This window comes from Chenopodium album, chromosome 21 (assembly GCF_948465745.1).
Source record: "Chenopodium album chromosome 21, dcCheAlbu1.1, whole genome shotgun sequence".
Lineage (NCBI taxonomy): Eukaryota > Viridiplantae > Streptophyta > Magnoliopsida > Caryophyllales > Amaranthaceae > Chenopodium > Chenopodium album.
In genome coordinates this window covers 14,073,255-14,079,254 of record NC_137854.1, presented here as the reverse complement: position 1 = coordinate 14,079,254, position 6,000 = coordinate 14,073,255, and the positions used below count along the sequence as shown (strand labels likewise).

General features: G+C 31.8%; 1 pseudogene; it reads left to right on the top strand.

The window, feature by feature from the left end:
- The first annotated feature begins 1,140 nt into the window (after window positions 1-1,140).
- LOC145602871 (zinc finger protein GIS3 pseudogene) lies at window positions 1,141-2,132 on the top strand (annotated as a pseudogene).
- Window positions 2,133-6,000: the final 3,868 nt, after the last annotated feature.

Genomic DNA, 6,000 nt, shown 5'->3' with positions numbered 1-6,000 from the left:
TGCAATGGGTTCACGTCTTCTTCTTATTAGTAACCATACATGGGTTTTGTTCAGCTCCTTCGAAATTTCCTAGTTTATCGTTTTAAAAAAATTAACATGTCGAAAAAAAATTAAAATAGAATTATACAGTACAAATTAATTAATTAATTAATTAATTATGATGTCAAATATAATGATTTATTTTACTAATTAATACATACCTTTTAATTATTGATTTACTAGGGAAAAAAATTAATACAAATTCATGTACTTTACATACATTATAAATACAAATTTTTTTAAAGGGGCATCATTAAAAATAATAATAATAATAATAAATAAATAAAAAAAGTTTGAAGTCAATAATAATTTATGCTCTCCAATAGGTATTGGGTGGATTACAGTTTAAAGTACAAAAATAGAAAGTATTAAACACCCAACTGTTGCGAGGCAGTTCATAGATTACATATGATGATGAATAATTGGCAACTTAATTATGCTAGATAGGCAGTCATCACTCATCATCAACTATTATTAATTAACTTAATTAAGCTGGTCATCATGCATCACTTGAAGCCTGCTATTGGACTATATACACTTTTTTTAAATTATTATTTTTATTTAACCATATAATAATATATATACAAAGTACAATTTTATGCACTAATATAATAATACTCAATATACTTGTATAGCTTTACACAACAACGAGCTTATTAGCTCAGGCCAAATTGACTTGTGAGACAATAACAGGCTCCACTTCGGTAGAACCCTTCTTCTTACGTGTACCTATTAGGTTATTAAAAATAAAAATAAAATAAAAAATAAATAAATAAAAATGCTTACAATATATAGAGTATTAGAGTATATAGTACTCCAGTATATCTTTACAGCAATAAATTTTTTTTTTTAAAAAAAAAAAGGAAAAAAAGAATATAAAATTGATTTATGCTCCATAATGTAAATTCAGGTGCATGGAAAGCAATATAAAAATGAAAAGTAAAGCTTGCATAAATCTTGACTATAGGGTACATAAATGTTCCAAAATTTCTAAACTATACAGTAAACCAATAATTAATCCTTTGTTATCTTGTATATATACCCTTATTACATGCATCCCCACCTCTTAACACTTACCTCTCCCTTACCATTTTATTCCTCTTCACTCATTTTACTTTTCCTTGTTTTCTCTCTCTAAGCTAGTTTCTCTCTCTTTAGATGGCGGAACTTGATCATTTTCAAAGACATAATAGACCCATTACTAATATCCACAATACACCATCAACACCCACACGGTTGAAGCTTTTCGGCATAAACGTATCATCTAATCACTCTATTTCGGAATTTGATCAATACGAGGAGGTGGAGTCATCGACTTCACCTCACTCGAAATCTTCCACAACTACTGGAGGAGCAGGCGAATCATCGCCTGACTCCGGAGGTGGTGGTGGAGGTGGAGGCAGGTTCTCTCCGACTAATAATACAGTCGGAGAGGCCGCCTCCAGAAAGTACGAGTGTCAATATTGTTGTAGGGAATTTGCAAACTCACAAGCGTTAGGGGGTCACCAAAACGCGCATAAGAAAGAGCGACAACAACTAAAACGTGCTCAAATGCAAGCTACTCGAAACGCAGCGGCAGCAGCTGCTGCCGCTGTTTCGTACGTTCGGAATCCGATTATTTCCGCTTTTGCCCCGCCACCTCATCTTTTACCGGCTTCCGCATGTGGGGCCCCGGCAGTTATGGTGCCGGGCCCACAATCATCTTCATCACCTCCTGGTTGCTCCTCCTCCTGGGTGTATATGCCACGTGCTACCATGCCATCTCTCCATGTGTCACACGGGTGCGTGTTCCCATCGTCGGGATCCAACGGTGGGAGTTTAGCCCCGTCGAGGGGTGCACCGGGGTTGTCGTATGATGGTGGTGTAGGAGATCAAACGAGCTTCAATACGACGTCGTTTTTACGGCAGGGTAATAAGGTTGACGGGCCTTCTTTGAGTAGGTTTAGTAGAAACACCGGGCCCGGGTTTGATGATGGTGTCGGGCTTGACTTGCACCTTAGCCTTGCTCCTGCTGGCCCTTGATTTAGAGAAGCCCGGGTCTTGGCCCGGACCCGGTGAGATTTGTAGATTTTAATTTGTTAAATTATTCTTTTGAATTTTAGAAATTTGGGTGGGTATGACTTATTAATTGTCGTCTTATTCGGGTTTCCGGGTTTAGCTCGTAATGTTATTCAAATGTTAGATGTTACTCTATTTTTTAGAAGTTGGATCTTTGTACATTATGTTTCATCTTGATTCAAATATATTAATTAATTTATTTGTTTTCCACATGCCTCCTTTTAACTTTGAAGAATATAAATCTCTTATTTTTATGATAACGTTTGTAGATTATTTATTGATACGATGGTTTTGAAAGTGTATTCTTAATAAATTCTATATATATACGGAAGTAGAAATCAAGCATGATTTTACCATTAATACACATGTTTGACCTTTATTAGTTGATGAAACGATTTCTTTTTCTACGGAATTCCACATTATAATCAGAATTTTGTAAAAGAAGATTTAAGGTATCTCGATCTAGAAGGGAATATGATTGAAATTTCCAATAACGCCTAGAAAGCTAGAAGAACCCTTGCTTTTTGACAAAAGGAACATGAAATAGTGTGAACCTAAGTATGAAACTAGCATGTACGTGTTGTTGCAATCGACAAAGAAAAAGTGTAGAAAATGAAAACAGCTTAATATCCATAACGTATTTTATAAGTTTACTTGTTTAATGATGTGAAACATTAGCTCTGAAAATTACACTTCAGTTTTGATCAATTACCTTTTACCTAATTAGTAACTAAGAGTATTTCCATTTCAAGAGTTTTTTAAATTACGTAAAAATGGAATCAATAATTAATGACTATAATGTGAATAAAAGTACGGAGTACTTTTTTTTTTTTTTTTTTTTTTTTTTGAAAGGAAAAGTACGGAGTACTTTCTTATACATGTAATTACAAAAAAAAAAAATCAATTGGTATAAAATTTGTACTGATTAGCTCCCCCTTTTCCAATCAAAATATTTTTCATTTTATTTTTCGTATTCATTTTCCTTGATTAGTGGGTTTGACATCATGCAATGTATAACTTTTCTTTAATATTTTAGAGGTACAAAAAAACATCAGAATATATGATACTGTATTAATAAACAAATAAAATGTCAATTAAATGTAACCTTATGACACTTCTTGAGGGCATTTGCTAAAATTTGCATTGTTCCACTTGATTTATGATATATTAAGAGCTTGCACGCTCTATTGTAGTAGTGACGTCAAAAAATTGGCCAAATAGTAGTAAGAGATCCGAATTTTGAAAAATAAAATGAATCGACTAAGACATTTGTTTGGTTATTTTGGAGCCACTCAAGTATTAAAATTGGATTTGTTTATTTAGAGAATATGGATATAAAGTAATTAAGTCCCGTCATACTTGTACTAGACAAAGTTATTCATCAACACTTGTATTACTCCTTTCGTTTTTTTTTAAGTGTTCTAATTTGAATATTGACCTAGCTACCTCGTCAATAAAGCTTGATCAATAACACAATTAATAGTTATAGTTTTCGATTCCAAAGTTACTACAAAGACAGGTGTAAAGTAACCTATCTGATAGAAATTGACCTACCTCGTCAATAAAACTAGATCCACCCTAATTTAGAGATCCATCCTACAGTTCTACTATATAGAATACTGAACATGTTGCATGTTCATATTTGAAAGAAGAAATTGAGACTCACAAAGCTCTTGTGTTCAATCAAATTTGGTTGTGTTCTTTTGGGCCTGGCCTTGGGCTTGGTCCCAAAATGCATACACGCTCAAAACAACAAGCAAAACATAAAATAAAAAAATAATAAATACTCCCTTCGTCCCCTTTTGAAAGTCCCTTATGGGCAAATTTTAGTCCCAAAATGTTTACCCCATTTGCTTTTTCCAACAACCATTAATATTAATTTTTTACCAAAATTCCCTCCAATTTGCAACAATACTTGTGCAAATTTAAATTTCCCATGTACTCTTATTACTTTCTCTCTCTACTTTTTTGCATACCCAATATCAATTTACTTTTTCAATGTACTTTAATAATTCTTATTTGTGTTTATTAATTCCCGTGAAAATTGCTCATAAGGGACTATCAAAAGGGGGACGAAGGGAGTAAATAAAAAGAAAAAGGCAAAAAAAAACTCATTTGGGTGGAAGCCATGTTGAACTATGAATTCGGTTCCTACCAATATTAGGTCGATTTGAACACCATAGAACTCATTTGGCATATCAATTTATTACTGCATACCAAATATCAATCCACTAGTTTAACTTGTTAGTGATCTTGGATATCTTGTTATATTGTTGAGATATAAGTTGTATAATTAAGTACTTGTTTTAATTTGGTGTTTAACAGTTTAATGAAAGAGCTACAAGGAAAAATGATGAGAATCGATTTCAAGATCACATGGAACCGGAAGAGTAGTTCTAACCACCTGAGCTATCCTTTGCTCTCATATACTGTATAAGTTGTATTTGGTATAATTTTTAAATTTATAAGGAGTGGCTTTACTTTAACATTTAGGGAAATTCAAGTTATTAAATTCAGCAAGTATTTGACATGAATATTAAGTTAATTGGACTACTAAGTTATTGACATGCTCAAGAAATTATTTTCCAACCTAATTTAGCCAAAAAAAAAAAAAAAAAAAAATGAATTAATAGTTTCCAGCCACTTCCCCCAAGGGCCTTGCCTTCTTAACTTTTAGGTCGACAAATTTCCTATGAAATCATAAGAATTTCTTTTCAATTTATATGCAAGCTATTTCATAGTAAACATCAAATTATTCGGTGTAATTGACAATAATTGATCTGACTTGATAAAGGAGATGAGTAATTACCGTTGTATATATAGGAAGAAAGCTTCCGAATTATCTCACTTTTAAATGACGGAGTATATTTTGGTTATAATAATAATTTTTACAAAGAAAACTTCATCTTTTCACTTGACTGTTAGATCACTAAGGCCCTGTTTGATTCACCTTAATTTTGCTGAACTGAAATTATTTTTGCTGAAGTGAACTTATTTTTACTGAACTGAAATTATTTTTACTGATTTTCTATTATAATTCTTCTTTAAGAAAGCTGAATTTTACTGAACTCAACTTATTTTTACTGAACTGAAATTATTTTTGCTGAACTGAAATTAATTTTACTGAACTGAACTTATTTTTACTGAACTGAAATTATTTTTACTTAATATTATTTTTTTAAAGGTGAAAAGAATGGGGCCTAACTCATGCATTCATTTCTTTGATTTCCGACGGAAATCGATGAAATGATGAGTAATAATGCCGATCTTCTTAAAGAGAATCATACTCCCTCTATCTCAGATTAATATATACTACAATAACAAACATAATATCTATATCACACAAGGGGAAAAAAAAAAAAACCCCCTTATCAAAACCATTACGAATTTCATCTCAAGAAATCTATCCATAAATGGATTTTGACAATTTACTTTTATCTCAAAGTTAAGGAATCTAGGTTAGCCAATAGCCATAATGAATAGCATGTGGGTTTTATGTCGACCTCTAATAGCGGATTAAGATTTAATCACCCTATACATACAATGATGGAGCTAGCTTATTGATAATTATCATATACTATTATATTATAACTTGGAAGTATATGCAACTTGCATAAATCCAAATAGCAAGTAACCAAAAATGGGGGAGACGAATTGTCTGAAAAGTAAATGTAAATTAATCAAATATGTCTATTTATACGATGCAATCTTACATTAATTAATCACATAATCAAAATAATTTATAATGTTGTAACACTCTTGTAAGTCTATTTCATCGCATGTATAACCTATGATTTGTATTTGATTATTCGTCGCTGAACTAAAACCTAAATTTTACCCAAAATTCCGTGATCCAAATTCACCCAATTGAGTTGACTTGATTGACTCAACAATTAATTATAT